We start from the raw sequence: 16,259 nt of genomic DNA, 5'->3' as shown, positions 1-16,259 counted from the left end.
CTGATAGTTATAATTTACACAAACAAAAGTTTTTGGAGTCCTCAATAATTCTTTAAGAGTCTAAAAAAGTTCTGACATGAAAATGCTTACGAACTGCTATCCTATAGATCCAGATATTACTTTTGGAAATATTTACCATAGAAGACATAGCAGTGAATGTAATGAAATAAAAACATTTTGTAATTTTTTATGACAGTGATAACGTGGCATACGACATCCCATTCTTTTGTTTGTACATGATACATCTAATCTGTGGTTTAGTTCTGAATCCAGGTATTGCTTTGAGAATTATACTGGTCATTTCCAGCCTCAGCAGAGTGAAGTGTCTCCAAATCGAACTCAATAAAAAACTAAGAGCTATAATGACTCGGTGAAGGCTGTCTAATTTGGCCTGACTGCCAGTAGAACACAAATTCTGTGAAAATCTTGAGTATAACCACATAATTGGTGATTTTCCTATGACAAAGGCAAGAAAAATAAATTTTATTGAACAAACATGTCATTACTTATGAATTCTGAATAATTATGTATGCAATTTATTACTCCCCCAAACACTGCTAGTCCACCAACGGCACTCCCAGATGAGCACAATAATAACTAAATTTAGTTTTTCAATGTTTTGTCAATTTTCAGCTGCATAATAACCATAGCTTTATACATTTAAAAATTGTGTCGTCATGAAAGTATAGCATCAAGGTAGGCTGATAGAACATGTTTTATTTAACACTTTAACGCTTGATTGGTTAACTTTTCAATATTCAGACACATGGCCGGAGACCTGGCCTGGGTTCTGCAAAAGTTAAGAGCGAGCCTCGTACTACACACTGGGTCATCATTTCTCATAGAAGTTGGCAAGAGTTTCCAGAATGTTCAGATCCCCCACATCGGCCACTTTTCACTAAAGCTGGTAGTTCTGGTAACAAAGAAGAGAAGAAGGTGTGGAATCCACACCTCGTCTTGCTTCATGGTGCTCACTACGTTTTCCATGGCCCCGGAACTGCCGGAGCAATGTGACAAGTCACCATCCATAGGCAGGGAGCCTCTTGGAGCGTGCGGTATAAGGCAAATGCTTCATATATGCAAAAACCAGGACAGGGAGAGCACCTGGGACCCTCCTCCTGTCCCCCAGCACTCTCACATGGGCTGTGAGGATGAAGTCCAGAGTGAGGATGAAGGGCAAACATCTCCCTTGAGCAGGATCATCCTTACGTGGGGCTAGGTCTCAGGCTGTGACTGCCTAGGGGAGCTCCAGGCCCGAGGTTCCCTGTGGCTTGCCAGGTGTGGCTACCCAAGCCTGCCCGGACGCGGTTTCTCAACATGGGTTGCCCGTCAGCCCAGGAAATCTGGGTCAGAAGGCCTTGCCCAGGCCCTAGCTGTCTTTTTACACATCTCCACAGAGGTTGCTCAGGGAAAGAGTCAGGTGGGGAGCCAGGGGGACAGGGTGTTGGTCAGGGGGGCGGGGCACCCAATGGGAAACCAGCTCAGTGTCTGGCATTGTAAGAAATGGCATGACAGAGGAAGTCCTGTCCCCTTCACCTCATCTGCATGATCCAGCTTGACCTCCTTGCGATGTCTCACATTTTTGCCTCCCAGCCCAGAAGGAAGGGTACGAAGTGGCAGAAAAGCGACTCTGTCAACCTCTGCTGTCCCCTCTGCTCAACATATCAGTTGAGTGTCACAAGGACAGAGAAAGCCATGACCTTGGTCCTCCTCTTCCTCCACCTCCTCCTCCTCATCACCAGTTACCACTACTGGGTGCTACACAAGGTTCAAAAGGTGATGCCATTTCCTACCCCTGAGGCATCTCAGAGCCAGGAGACTAGGAGGTCAGACATGCCAGCCTCCACCCAGGGTGAAACTCGAAAAGATTTGGAAGCTGATTGGCCCAAGCAGAAGGGCTGAGGCAGAAGGGTGGAGATAAAGGCAGAGTTGGGTTGTGAGGCAGACTGACTGTTCTGGGTCCCAGCCTGGAGAGGCCTGAGTGATGGAGTCCCTAGGGTGTGGCAGGGAGAGGTCAGAGGCTGAGGCCATGCCCATTGCTAATTCAGTCCTCGTGGGCATCTGCTACCTGCCAGACTTTGTTCCGTGCAAAAGTGGTCTCTTTCCTCACAGCCCTCATGTTCCTTTCAATTAAGAAATACATTTATTGAGCACCTACCATATACCTGGCTCAGAGTGGGCCATCAGGGTCTCAAAGATAAATACAGTTCTAAAGAGCTTACAATAGAGTGTCAGAATCACCTGGGCACAGGGGTGCCTGGATGGCTCAGTTGGTTAAGCGTCTGACTTCGGCTCGGGTCATGATCTCGAAGTTTGTGAGTTCGAGCCCTGCATCTGGCTCTGTGCTGACCGCTCAGAGGCTGGAGCCTGCTGGGGTTAAGAAGTCAGATGTCAACCACCCTAGTTATGTTGTTGCTGTAATGGGCCATAAAATATGGCGCTGAGCTTCCCAGTAGCCAAGGCAAAGGGAAACAGAAAGGCTCATAAATTTACCATTATCTCGTAAAATAAAACATATCAGGTTTCCAGGAGAGATCATTTTTTTCCTGGTAGTAAATAAGAAACATAATTTGCTGTGTGGGTCCTTCCTTCCATCAGCAGTATAGATTACCAAAGTAGATAATGCCTTCAGGGGTAGTTTTTCCAGGACAAAACAATGTAGTGATTTTTATATGGTCCTTTCTTCTGCCAAACATCAACGATGTCAAGAGTGTAACATTAAACTGGAACTGGGCCGAAGGCATTTTTGCATATGGTCAGCTATGCTAACATGGTTCAATTGTACAGCTTTCTGCTGCCATGAACTGATACAAAGATAGAGCTCAGACTATGTAGAGGAACGGTTACGGACTAGGACCCTTCCCCACCCCATCAGAGCTTGAGTACTGACAAATGTTGCCAAGCAGAGCAAAAGTGTCATCTAAATTCTCGCTTGACTTTGTATTTCTTCACTTATGAGTGATACCAAGCATCCTTCAAAATGTTTATTGGCTTTATTTATATTAAGTAAGTATACCTATATTCTTACTGATTTTGATACACCTTTTTCTGTAAACTGCTTGTCTATATTGTTTGACTCTCTTTTTGTTTTTTCCTGAAGAAAGCATTTAATGATGAACCAAATATAGAGTCCATATTCTTTATACTTTTAGGAAAGTTGAACTGGTTAGGCCCACTTAAAAAAAGAGCAACAAAAGAATTAGTAAAAACATAAAACTTAATGTGAGTATGTATACTTGTGAATTCATTCAACAAACATATCTGATCATGTATAATCTTCTTCCAAACCATTGCTCACATGATGGGTAAACTCAAGGCAAATAAAAGATCACTTCCCAAGCCCCACATAGAAGAAAATACTCAGGCTCATCTTTCTCTCTATGTAATTTGAGAAAATATTATGGATGTTGTGCATTATGCAATGGCTGTGTTTATTTTTTACTGGCTTCTAGGAAACTGTAGTAGGGAAATTTGCTTTGACTATCTATCTATCATCTTTTTATTTATTTTAATATAATTTACTGTCACATTGGCTTAGAAACAACACCCAATGCTCATCCCAACAAGTGTCCTCCTCAATGCTCATCACCCATTTTCCCTCTCCTCCACCGCCCCCCCCCCCCATCCACCCTCAGTGTGTTCTCTGTATTTAAGAGTCTCTAGTGGTTTGCCTCCCTTCCTCTCTGTTTGTAACTATTTTTCGCCCTTCCCTTCCTCCATGGTCTTCTGTTAAGTTTCTCAAGATCCACATATGAGTGAAAACATATGATATCTGTCCTTCTCTGACTGACTTATTTCACTCAGCATAATACCTTCTAGTTCCATCCACGTTGCTGCAAATGGCATGATTTCATTCTTTCTCCTTGCCAAGCAGTACTCCATGGTATATACAAACCACATCTTCTTTGTCCACTCATCAATTGATGGACATTTAGGATTTTTCCATAATTTGGCTATCATTTTAATTAATGAATTTATTAATTAATTTATTTATTTTAAATATAATTTATTGTCAAATTGGTTTCCATACAACGCCCAGTAATTTGGCTATTGTTGAAAGCGCTGCTATAAACATTGGGGTACAAGTGCCCCTATGCATCAGCACTCCTGTATCCCTTGGGTAAATTCCTAGCGGTGCTATTGCTGGGTCATAGGGTAGATCTATTTTTAATTTTTTGAGGAACCTCCACACTGTTTTCCAGAGGAGCTGCACCAGTTTGCATTTCCACCAACAGTGCAAGAGGATTCCCGTTTCTCCACATCCTCGCCAGCGTCTACAGTCTCCTGATTTGTTCTTTTCAGCCACTCTGATGGGTTTGATGTGGTATCTCAGTGTGGCTTTGATTTGTACTTCCCTAATGATGATGAGTGATGTTGAGCATCTTTTCATGCGTCTGTTGGCCATCTGGATGTCTTCTTTAGAAAAGTGTCTATTCACTTTTCCAAAGTCGTCTGCCCATTTCTTCACTGAATTATTTTGTTTTTTGGGTGTTGAGTTTGGTAAGTTCTTTATAGATTTTGGATACTAACCCTCTATCTGATATGTCACTTGCAAATATCTTTTCCCATTCCGTCGGTTGCCTTTTAGTTTTGTTGATTGTTTCCTTTGCAGGGCAGAAGTTTTTTATCTTGATGAGGTCCTAATAGTTATTTTTGCTTTTAATTCCTTTGCCCTTGGAGATGTTTGACTATCTTTTTAAACTGCTTTCGGGATCTCATCTATAAAGTGGAGATAATAATAGCACCTATCTCATAGAGTTACTCCCTTTGAGAGATTTAAATGAAATAATCTATGTACTTAAATGATAGTAAATGATCGGGTATTAGCTATGATGATGATTAGAACAAATGATGATTTGTTCATTCATCAGAGTTTCCTTGTAAATGAAGGAAATATCCCTTTGTTATATGTTTTCTCGGTTATTGGAAAAGTATTTTTTTATGGTGGATTTCCAAATAAAAGATTTATTTATTTATTTATTTATTTATTTATTTTTAAGCGTATTTATTTATTTTGAGACAGAAACAGCATGAGCAGGGGAGGGGCAGAGAGAGAGGTAGAGAGAGAATCCCAAGCAGGCTCCACTCTGTCAGTGGAGAGCCTGATGTGGGGCTAGAACCCACGAACTTTGAGATCATGACCTGAGCTGAAACCAAGAATCGGACGCTTAACCGACTGAGCCACCCAGGCACCCCTAGAAGGTTTATTTATGTATTTATTTATTTATGAGAGAGAGCGCTCATAAGTAGGGGAGGGGCAGAGAGAGAGAGAGAGAGAGAGAGAGAGAATCTTAAGCAGGCTCTATGCTCAGTGCAGAGACTGACATGGAGCCCAATCCCACGACCCTGGGATCATGACCTGAGCTGAAATCAAGAGTTGGACACTCAACTAACTGAGCCACCCAGGTGCCCCTCTAATATAGAAGTTTTTTTTTTTTTTATTATGTGGTCAAATATATCAAATTTTCCTTTGTGACTCCTGGGTATTCCATCTTGATTAGAAAAGCCTTCCCACTCCCAAATTATAAATCGATCCACCCACACTTTCTTGTGGAACATCTATGGTTTTATTTATTGCACTTAAATCTTTGATCCAAGTAGAACTTGTGTGGGCTCCATCTTTATTATCCAGCCCCCACCCCCAACAATAATCCAGGTATCCCAACACCGTTTCTTGAACATTCTCTTTTCCCCATTGATTTCAGTGGAAATGCTTACACCTTTCAGTAGCATTCCCAGCCCTTTCCCTAACCTAAAGTTCCTTTTGGTGCTAATATGGCAGGATGGATGCCACTGGAAGAGACAGGCATGGATACGAGCAGCGGAGAGCACTGGACCAGGAGGTAGACAGCTTGGGTTCTCAGTCTCCGTACCGTTAGCTTGATGAGGAATCCTAACAATTCATTTCTGCCTTCTGGGCTTCCGTTCCTCTCACTATAGAATGAGGAGGTAAGACTAGATGGTTCCTAAAGTCTCCCAGCTACAATACTGTTTGGTTCCAGGGATTACAGAGAAAGTGCGTGCATGAGAGAGTGAGTGAGAGCTGGAGATGGAGGTATCCGTGGTGTGAGTCAGCCTCTTCAGTGCCAACCCTGCCCCCTCTCACCATCCATGCCCCCATCTCCTCTGCCCAAGGCCCAAAAGCCTGGGAACCAACTGTTTGCCATTGCTAGAGATACTAGCATGGAAGGCAAGGCCCAAGAGAAGCTGCCGATCGGGGGTCAGTGGGCAGATGGCACCAGCCCCCGAGAAGGCCAGCCGTGGGTGAGCACCACTGGAGTGTGCCCATCTCTAAGGCCCTGAATCCATCCCAAGAGAGGAAGGCCTGTAGAGAACTGGAAAACCCTCCTCTGAAGGTTAGAAGTGACCATGCACGAGCATGCACACACGTCATTCCACAATGTACATGCACAAAGGAGGGCAAAATTATTTAGCCTTTGAGGTGAGGCAGACCTGGGTTCAAATCCCTGCTCCACTACTTAAACTCTGTGAACTTGGGCAAGGTACTTAGCTTTTAGGGTGTCCTAGAGTATGAACTTCACAAGATTTATTTTTCAGTGTTTATTTATTTTTGAGAGACAGAGCGCAAGCTGGGGAAGGGCAGAGAGAGAAAGAGACAGAGGATCTGAAGTGGGCTCTGTGCTGACAGCAGACAGCCTGATGTGGGGTTTGAACTCACAAACTGTGAGATCATGATCTGAGCAGAAGTGGGACACTTCTGTGGATTGAGCCACAGAATTTCACAAGATTTTTGTGACAACTCAATGAATTCTAACACAGTGCCTGGGACACAGTGGGAGGCCACTTTGGGATACTCCATGCCTACTCCTGCTCCTTCCCTCACCATCCTGGACGCTCAAGTCTTTTGAACAGGCCATAGCATGGTGCAATGAAGAGAGAGCTGGGCTTTGTGAGCTCACATCCCTAGAGCACCAGCATGGCGCCTGGCCCTCAGTGAGCACACAATAAGTGTATTAATGTTACCATTCATTACATCCTCGGTGAGCCAGGGAGCTCACCCAGGGCAGCATCCAGGTAGGCGACAGAAGGACGGGACACCCAGACCTGGGGGGAAGAGAGACTGCCTGGGAACCCCAAGCAGGCCTGAGTCTGAGGGATTCACTGACAGATAATGGCATAAGGCCATCATGCAGCAACCATCCCCAGTGGGAGTCTTGACACACATCCTCACATTTGATTCAGTTCTAGACAGCCTCTGCAGAGCTGATTCCTAGCCCCACATCCCGGTCATCCCCCGCCAGCCAATAAACTGTCATCAATAAGGTTTCCAGATAAAAACCAGGATGCACGGTTACACTCGAATTTCAGATAAACAAGTAATATTTTTTAAATATATTTAAAAATTTTTTTTTAATATTTTTATTTATTTTTGAGACAGAGAGAGACAGAGCATGAGCAGGGGAGGGGCAGAGAGAGAGGGAGACACAGAATCTGAAGCAGGCTCCAGGCTCCGAGCTGTCAGCACAGAGCCCGACGCGGGGCTCGAACTCATGGACTGTGAGATCATGACCTGAGCTGAAGTTAGTTGCTCAACCGACTGAGCCACCCAGGCACCCCTACAAATAATATTTTTGTATAAATACGTCCTGAAGCATGGCAGAATATGCCACTCCAAAAGATGCCACTTTGACATGAAGATTATTTTGAGCTAAAGGCACTTGAAAAACAGCAGATGTAAGAAGAGCAGCCTCATCTGCCTTTTCTTCCTGGAAACAGGAGGCAATAACTCCTGTGTGACAGATGCCCTCCCTGTACCAGGGAAAAAAAGAAACATTCTCTAAACGTGAGCCAAAGCCAAGAGACTTCTGTGCAAACAGACCTCGCTAAAATAAGTTAGTTAACTTAGCTTACTTAGTCCTTAGCTTCCGATATTTTGGTTTGGTCACTTTTCCACATTTGCTTCTCTTTGTTCAACCCAGTACGAGAGCATGTGGTTTCACCATTTCTTCAGGTCTTCATTCCCTTACGAGGGTTCCTGTGTCTTGTAAAACTTAACATAAATGTGTGTGCTTTTCTCCCGCTCATCTGTCTTATGTCAGTTTCATTCTCAGGCCCAGCCAAACAATCCTACGAGGCAAGAGGTAAAATTCTGCCTCCCCTGCAGTCCCAAATATTGTGTGGGACATGCGTAGACTAAAGAAAAAAAGTTGTTCATCTGATATTCAAATTTAACTGGGTGACCTGGATTTTTATTTGCTAAAGTTGGCTGCCCTAGCCATTGATCGGCCACTGCAATGATGTCCATTGTGGCCATTACAACTTAATATTTGTAGAACATTTTAGTGACCATTGCATCAGCTGTGTGCTGCCCTTTGCAGTCAAAGTCATATCCAATAGCTGGTATGATCTTCCTTTCATCAGATATCACCTGGTGGCGCACTGGACACTACAGTAGGGGGACGTGCAGGTGCTGCTGAGGGGAGGGCCAGAGGCTAAGGACAGGAGAGTGAACTTGGAAGTGGGCGGAGGCTGGCTCTGGGTGCCCTCATTCAACAATATTATTATAACTTCCATTTACATGCAAGGAAACTGAAGTGCATGCATTTAAAAATATGGATATGGATAGAGCTCAGGGTGCTTGGGTGGCTCAGTCAGTTAAGTGTCTGACTTCGGCTCGTATCATGATCTCATGGTCTGTGAGTTCGAGCCCCACAGCGGACTCTGCGCTGACCGCCAGTCAGCGCAGAGTCCACTTTGGATCCTCCGTCTCCCTCTCTCTCTTCCCCACCCCTGCTCACGCTCTCTCTCTCTCTCAAAAACGAGTAAGTATTTAAAAACTAAATAAATGATATAAAAATTTGGATAGAGCTCCGTGCTTTCCAAGCCCTGGGAGGAGAAGTTAACAGATTTGCACAGGGTCCCCCAGTTGGTAGATAACGGCTAACTGAACTCTGCAACCTTGGGGGTCACCCATCTTTCCTCCCTCTCACAATACCAGCCACTGGATTCCGCTGTATGTGAATTGGGAGTTTTCTGTGTGTTTGTCTCCCTTACCCAGCGTCACCCCTCCCACCCACCCCAGGATGGGCCCCCAGAGGGCCCGGACAGTCTTATTCACCTGGAGATTCTCAGTCTGGAGCTAGGAGCTGGTGCTCAGTAAATGTGTATTCCCAGGAAAGGTTACTCACAGGGGTCCTTTCTGTCCTGGATGCTATCTCTTAAGCCACTGCTTCCTTGGGACAATGAGGATGACACTGGCCACAACTCTCCAGCTACTCTGCTCCCCTACCTCCAGGCCACAAAGACCTGGGGCCCCTTGAAGGAGTCAGGAAAGGAAGGGCAGTTACCCGGGTGGGACAGAAGACTAGGCGAGGTTGAAGACACTCAGGGTTCTGAGGAGGTAAAATACCAAACGCATACCTAGGTACATGACATTGTTTCTGATTTAGCAGTTGTGGCATTTATGGGATGGGTAGGTCCCTTAAATTAAAGTTCAGTGGGGGAGATGTCAGGGCAGGGATAGGTTCAGGGTCAAGATCAGGATTAATATACTCAGGCAGTGCTGAATGTGTTTTAGCATGTCGGAGCAGCAAACCATGGCTGCCCTCTTCCCCGACGCAGCCCCAACTCTTGCCCCCACCCCCTGGGCCAGACATACTGGCTACCGTTCGTGCATGCTTCCGTGGCAAGGCCTTTGCTCTAGCTGTTGAGTCTTCAGAATGCCCTTCCCCCAGATGTCCACCCAGCTACACCTTGCCTCCTTCAAGCCACCTTCTCAGTGCCGCTGGCCCTTGCTCGTGCTTCCAAATGCTGTAACTTCTCCTCAGACTGGCACCCCTCATCACCCTTACCCGGTTTTGTTCGCTAATGTACCCCAAACCTGCGGAATATCGCCTGGCATCATGGGTGCTCAATAAACGTGTGGGGTACTGAACTTGCTGAACTGGATTTGGAAGGGACCTTGATAATCTAGTTATTTCTATTTCAGAGTGTCTCATGGAGCTCATTAAAATACCCCAACCAGAGTCCCTTCCCTGTACCTTCTGAGTCAGCTTGAGATGTTCCCCAAGACTTCTGATGTAAAAGCTCCTTCTCTGGTGCAGTCCCCTCACTCAGCAAAGCAGGATCCCAGCAGGGCCTGCCTCGGTCAAGGTCAAAGCATAGTTGGGGCCTCAGCCAGCAATCCAGTAATTCTCTCCCACTGAGGCCCTTTCTAACTCTTCAGGCAGATCTGGGGCACCTCCTACTCCTTTGTGGGGACCCTCAGGTCAGAATATTAGTTATCAGAGTCCCTGGGGGGTATTGATCTCTGTCTAGATTTCTCCTAACCTAGCTAACCTAGCACATAGTTGGAACTCAGTGAATTGGTTCTTATTACTTACTGCTGTAGTCTTAGTAAACAGCAATGCCTGGGACCTAGGCATCAACCCAGTCGATCTTCATTTTACACTCCCCAACGAGGCTGAGCAGGAGCAGGGCTGGAGGACTCAGGAGCTGAAGGATGCCTCTGCCTCTTTCTTTCATTATGTACTGAGTTTAGGAGCAATGTCTTATGGTGGCTAGAGCACTGGGCTTGGGGTCAGCTGCTAATTGGCTTGTGGCCTGAGCACATATCATAACCATTCTGAGTCTGTTTGTTAATCTGTAAAATGGGCTAACTTCCAGGATTGACATGAAGCTTCCATCTGATAATGTACCTCTGGAAGCTCCTTGTAAACCACAGATCATCACATGAACCCAAATTATTAGGCATCAGCCCTCTTGCTCCATGCCTCCCCTGGCCCCCCAACCTTTCAAGAGCAAAGTTCCGGGGCCTTGTCCAGAAAGCTGAGGTTCTTCTACCCAGCACCCCCCAAACCCCAGCTCCGCGTGTTGCCACTCCTCCTTACACACCCTTCACCCTGGCCAGAGTTAGTCACCACCCTTCCACGCCTACACACCTTTGCACAAACCGTTCTTCCTGCCGGGAATGCCCCCCTCCTTTTTTACTGGGAGAATTCCAGCCTCACCTGCTTCCCTGTCTCCCTATGCCTGATGTGGAGTCAGGCAGTCTGGGTTAGATTGTTGGCTCTGCCACCTATCGGCTGAGTGACCTCGGGCAAAGTTCCTTAACCTCTCCCGCGTGGGTTTGCTCATCTGCAAAATAGAGACAATAACAAGACCCACCTCTTTGGGGCACTGTGAGGATGCACGGAGATAACACAGAGCCTGACCCCGGCCTGGCACACGCCAGGTGCTCAGGAAAGGATAGCTAACATCACTACTCTTAGTGTGATTATCAATAGCTCCCCTGTCCCAGCTGACCCAGGATCTCTGCATTCCCCACCACCCTGGGAGGTCCCGGCCTGTCCTCAAAGAATACCCAAGGGAAGTCTTTGGGAAAGTGAGGGAACTTTCCTGCCCTTACTGATTAACAAGGCAATTAGGATGAGAGCCAAATGACAGTAGAAATAGAACTCGCCAAGAAGAGCTGCGTTCTTAGAGAAGAGAGCTGCATCTCAGCGGGGGAGGGGAGCCCAGGGAGGGAGAGACCATAGCTGCAATAGGAGATTAGCCATGTGACCATCCTCCATTTTGGAGGGGAAGGGCCAAGGGCCAGACAGCTCTGCTTGAACTCTGAGCCCTGCCCAGGCTCTTCCACTTGCCAGGGCCTGCCTTTTTTTCTGGTCAGCTCCTCGCCCCATCCCTCATTCTAATGGTGGCTACTTCCACAACCACCGATAATTCTCGCTAATTATGCAAATACAGGCCAGCACTGTGAAAATAGGGTACCAACTAAGAGCGTGGGCTTTGGAGGCAGGCCAAGTATCTGGCATATAATGAATGATCACCATCATCATCTCACATCTTCACAATAACCACTAGATGACAGTGAGCTTTGGAGCCAGACTGCCCCGGGGGTTCAGTCCCTGCTCCACCACTTTCTAGGTGTGTAAAGCCTGATAAACTGCTCAACCACTCTGCTTCAGTTTCTTCCACATCTCTGAAATGGGGATGACAAAAATAGCTCCTACCTCACTGAGCTCATTTGCAGATGAAATGGCATCGTGTCTTTGAAGCACTTAGCACAATGCTTGCAAGATGGGAAGCACTTCATAAATGTTAGTTACTGTGAACCACTTCTCAATTTGGGGCATGACGAAACAGAAGGAGAGAGAAATAAAGTAACTTGACTGAGGTCACCAAGATTGTCAACGGTGAAGCCAAGATTCCACCCTGAGCTGTTTGACTCCAAAGTCAGAGTTCCCTTGGCTCTTCTGTGTTGTCCCATATTTTTATTACCCTCATTAAATACACTTAAGCCAGAAAACAATTTAAAAATATATACTAGCTATAATGACAATGGGTTGAAACCCTCCAAATATACTTAAATCCATGAGTTTATGATTAAAAAAAATTAATCACCTTTGGAGATGCTAAGAAAGTAACTCCTTATTGTGAAAACTGTAAATAAAGGGAAAGGAATCAAGCACTGATATGTTTTTCCTGTGTGGCTCGTAAAAGTTCACCCAGGTTAACCATGTAGTGAAGAGAGGGAGGTTTCTGTTAGTAAAGGTGTTTCAGCTGTCAGATGCAGGAAGAATGACAGAATATCACCATTTTGCAACCCCTAATGAAATAATGGATCCAAGCATTGATTATCAACAGCTACTTACGATGTATCTCTCTTGATAGAAGAACACACCCAGGGAGTAATCTTCCCAGATGTTGAACCTGAATCACATCAAGCTTCTACATATAGAGAGAGATGCAACCAAACTCCAGGCTGTGGGAAACTCTACAAGACAAATGACCTTGTTTCTTCAACAAATAAATTGCTAGGTGGGGGGAAAGAGAAAAGGAGGTAATGGTAGTTTAAAAAACGCTTAAGCAACACCAATCATGTGCATTATAGAGACTGTATCTGGATCCCAATTTAAACAAATTACTTTAGAAATGAGACCATTGGAGAATTCGAACAGATATTTGATATTAACACATTGCTGTTAATTCTATAGGACTATTTTTTAAGTCCTTATCTCTTAGAGATGTGTACTGAAATATTTACAGATGAAATGATGTAATATCTGAGATTTGCTTCAAAAGAACCCCGGGGTAGGGTAGGCCTGCAGATGAAACTCAGTGGGCCATGAGTTGATAATCATTGAAGTGGGGTAATGAGTACATAGGAGTTTGCTATATTATTCTTTCCACTTTTGTATGTTTGAAATCTTCCATAATAAAAACTACAAGGAAAAAACAAATGAGGGGAGGACCAGAGAAAGAAGGAGAAAGAGAAAATCCCAAGCAGGCTTCGCACTGTCAGCTTAGAGCCCGATGTGGGGTTCCATCTCACGAACCGTGAAACCTGACCCGAGCAGAAACCAAGAGTCGGACACTTAACTGAGGCACCCAGGTGCCCCTAGACTATTTCTAACGCTGAATGTCTGCCATGTGCCAGGCACAGTTTTAGGTCCTTGATTTGTTCTCAGTCATTGAACCTCTGAGCCACCATAGGGCAGGGAACCTGCATTGTGCCCATTTTAGAGGTAAGGATGCGAAGGTCTAAAGAGGTTAGTTAACTTGTTCCAGGTCACAAACAGCAAGTGGAGAATCTGAGGTCTGAGCTCAGACATTCCAGCTCCAGAGCCCTGGTGCTTAATTAAGTTCTACTATAGGCCCAACATGCAGTGCTAATCATCCATCCACCTGAGCCCCTCTGGGGTCCTTTCTGCATTCACAGGCGCTCCCCGACCCTCCTGCATCCCTACCTCGCCCGCTGCCAGGCAGAAGAGGGCGGGGGCTGTGGGAACCTGCCAGGGGTACCCCACCTCAAGAGTTGAGGTACGTGAGAAGAGCACTCCTGAGAGTCTCTGACCCATGAATTTTGGGCAAGGGCAGAGCCCTGGCTTGAGGTGGGGGCAGAGCTGTGCCAGGCAGGAGCAGCTGAACATTTCCTCCTTGTACTCGCAGCCCTTCCTGTCTTGCACTGAGTGTGGCAAGGCCTGATGGGCCCTCACCCAGGTGTGTGTGCCCAGGGGGAGGACCGGCCGAGCCAGCAGGCTGACTGCAGGAATGGGAAGAATCTTCTCAGAGAGGGGGAAAGAGGCAGGAGGCCGCACACAATGACATCGAGGTGTCCTCATGGCCTGTTCCCAATTGTCTTCGAGCTACCGAGAAGCGATAAGAGTTTGGCCTCCTGGCTCTCTGGAGATTACAATCTAAAGGATTTGAGGATTAAAATCTCCAAATATTCTGAGTGCTTGTAGCCACCCCGGCAGGCCGGCACCCTGTCGGCATAGTTTTCTGCTATTTGAATCTTCTCCCCATCCTCTCCCTCACCTCATTCATTTTTTAAAAAATTGTTAATGTTTATTTTTGAGAGAAAGAGACAGAGAGACAGTGTGTGAGTCGGGGAGGGGCAGAGAGAGAGGGAGACACAGAATTCGAAGCAGGCTCCAGGCTCTGAGCTGTCAGCAGGGCCCTATGGCAGGGCTTGAACTCGTGAAGTGTGAGATCATGACCTGAGCCGGATGCTCAACCCACTGAGACACCCCTCCCTCACCTCGTTCATTGATTCGGCACTTACTCCACGGCAGGCACTGTGCCTGGCACTGAGGATATAAGGGTGGATAAAACAAGGTTTTATTTATCTCAGGAAGCTCACAGTATGCTAGGGAGGCAGACACAGGAACAGAGAAATTCGAGGGTGAAAGAGAAAATACCTGCTCCTCACTCCCTCTCCCCAGGGGAGGCCTGTGGGGCTTAGCTCCCCATCTCTGGCCTAGTCTGGGTGGGTCACAATCCCTCTGTGAGTCTCCCTTCCCTATACCTTCTTGTGGGCTTTCCTTTAAAAGAGTGGGGAAGATAGAACGGTTCAGTCTAGACCAGCATAGTTGAACAGAAAGAAATCTGTGAGGGGCGCCTGGGTGGCTCAGTCGGTTAAGCATCCGACTTCAGCTCAGGTCACGATCTCACGGTCTGTGAGTCCGTGAGTTCAAGCCCCGTGTTGGGCTCTGGGCTGATGACTCGGAGCCTGGAGCCTGCTTCCGGTTCTGTGTCTCCCTCTCTCTCTGCCCCTCCCCCATTCATGCTCTGTCTCTCTCTGTCTCAAAAATAAATAAATGTTAAAAAAAAAAAATTTTTTTTTTAAAAAAAAGAAAGAAATCTGTGAGACACAAGTGTGTGTCATGTAAGTAATTTAACTTGTTTTCATATCCACATGAAAAAAAGTGAAAAGAACAAGTAGAACTAATTAAAAAAAAATTGTTTGCATTTATTTCTTTTTGAGAGACAGAGTGAGACAGAGTGTGAGTGGGGGAGGGGCAAAGAGAGGAGACATAGAATCTGAAGCAGGCTCCTGGCTCTGAGCAAGCGGTCAGCACAGATCCCGACATGGGGCTCGAACCCACAAGCCGTGAGATCATGACCTGAGGCAAAGTCATCGTGACCTGAGGCAACGTCGGATGCTCAACAGACTGAGCCACCCAGGCGCCCCACAAGGAGAACCAATTTTAATAATATATCTTATGTAACCCAACATACCCCAAATATTATCACTTCAACCTGGAGTCAATATAAAAAATGTGAATAAGATATATTACATTAGATTTTCACGCTTGGAAAGGCAGTGTGTGTTTTACACTTACAGTATATCTCAGTTTTGACTCTTCACATATTAAGTGCTTGGCAGCTACCCATGGCTAGTGGCTACTCCATTGGACAGCACACATCCAGATGATCAGTTTGGGATTTGGTCGGCCCTGGCCAATTTTGGAGCTGGAAACTCAACTCTATCACCCAAGAAACAGGCTGTGTCTACTGTGCCAGGAAGAAGGGTAACCGCAGCCTCATGTTCCTGCCCAGAACACAGCCCCCATGGGGGGCCAGGCAGGAAAATGGGCTGAGGCTGCGCCTTGGGTGTGGCCCATTAACCAATCAGAGAGCTAAGAGCTAAGGGGTGGGGGGGAAGGGAGCCCCCTTGGTCGGGGCTCTGACAACCCCAATGTGGGCACAGAGAGAGCTCAGAGACACCGTGCCCTTATTCTGTGGTCTCCTCCTTGTCACATGCCTTTCCATTCCTTCCTCCAGCTGCGTCTGCCAAAATGCTACCTTCAAGATGTAGGGACAAAATCAAGGGAAAAAAGAAGGCAGACCAGAAGAAAACACACCAATATTTTAGCCATGATTTTTCTCCAGGTTATGGAAGTAGATAACTATTTTTTTCTTCCCATTTTACCACATTTGCTTAAAATTTTTTAAACTATGAACACACTTTAATTATGTAACCGGAAAAGGAAATCTGTATAGATTTTGAA

This window comes from Panthera onca, chromosome B4 (assembly GCF_046562875.1).
Source record: "Panthera onca isolate mPanOnc1 chromosome B4, mPanOnc1 haplotype 2, whole genome shotgun sequence".
In the NCBI taxonomy this organism is placed as follows: domain Eukaryota; kingdom Metazoa; phylum Chordata; class Mammalia; order Carnivora; family Felidae; genus Panthera; species Panthera onca.
Note: the sequence above shows the minus strand (reverse complement) of the source record.